General features: G+C 41.8%; 1 long non-coding RNA gene across 1 annotated transcript; it reads left to right on the top strand.

The window, feature by feature from the left end:
* Positions 1 to 6: 6 nt before the first annotated feature.
* Positions 7 to 1031, top strand: LOC111672152 (uncharacterized). Its single transcript, XR_002761992.2, has 3 exons — positions 7 to 80; positions 177 to 238; positions 629 to 1031. It is a non-coding gene; the product is annotated as an uncharacterized LOC111672152 (long non-coding RNA).
* Positions 1032 to 1057: the final 26 nt, after the last annotated feature.

Below are 1057 nucleotides of genomic sequence, written 5' to 3'. Positions count from 1 at the left end.
GTCAACAGATGCGAAAAAAAATGATCGACGCAGGAAAAGGAAATTACACAATAAATACACTGGTGAAATCCCAAGATGAGGTAATTTTATATTGCATGGTTAATTAGTTCATGTCAGTAATTAGTACATCTGCTTATAAATGTACATGTTTACTGACCAAACTGTTGCCTTCAAAGCGCTACATTGACCAAGGTCAGAGGGTGTACACGTATGCACCAGTAAAGGGGACAGATTACAGGTAAATATCATATTTTGAATATGTCCTGAAGTGATTTGTAAAGTGCTTTTTTACCAAACTAAGTCCAGAAACAGGAATTCCAGATGCTTTGCACTGGCACACTTAATGCTAAATCTTCCTCATAATTGCATAAAATCATTTTCTTGAGAGTCGGGGGCGGGGGTGTGTGCAATGATTTCATTAGGTGTTCTTGCATTTGAAATGTTTGGTTGAACAAGATAGAGTGCCTGCAGATACATTCTCAGACAATGAAATGCTTACTTTGTTCAAAAATGCAGTGAAACAAAATCACAAAGTAGAAGCATGGAAACATAGCATGGAAAGTTCAGCACTAAAAATAAAAATAGATATTGCTATGAGATTTCTGTGTGTGTGTCTCTCCTCTCTCAGCCTGGCCCTGGTCCTTCCTCAGTACAGTATGCACTACATTCGGGCCACAATCGGTGACACAATCACCCAGGCAAAATGTAAGTTCCACCTTAAATCAGTTCAGCCTCTTGTGCCATTCTTAGTTTTTCCACTCTTTACCATTTCCCTTCCACTTCTAAAGTCGGTAGATAAATAGTGCTGGGTGGAGAGTGACTGCTAACGCTGTCCAGTGACTGCTCTCCATGTAAGGCTGAGAAATGCCTGTGCCTCAGCTTATGGTTCCTATCCATCATTCACAGCACCCCACACACACACACGCACACACACATGCACATACACACCCACTTATATCTACACCACCCCTGCATGCCCTCGACTCTTTTGTCGCTATGGTAACACACACCCTCAGTTGTGGTGCCGTTATAAGTTTTTGTCGCCAGACAGCGGGAC

This window comes from Seriola lalandi, unplaced genomic scaffold (assembly GCF_002814215.2).
Source record: "Seriola lalandi dorsalis isolate HSWRI2012SDOR001 ecotype SW California unplaced genomic scaffold, Sedor1 jcf7180002007878, whole genome shotgun sequence".
Lineage (NCBI taxonomy): Eukaryota > Metazoa > Chordata > Actinopteri > Carangiformes > Carangidae > Seriola > Seriola lalandi.
Note: the sequence above shows the minus strand (reverse complement) of the source record. Positions and strands in the feature narration are given on the sequence as shown.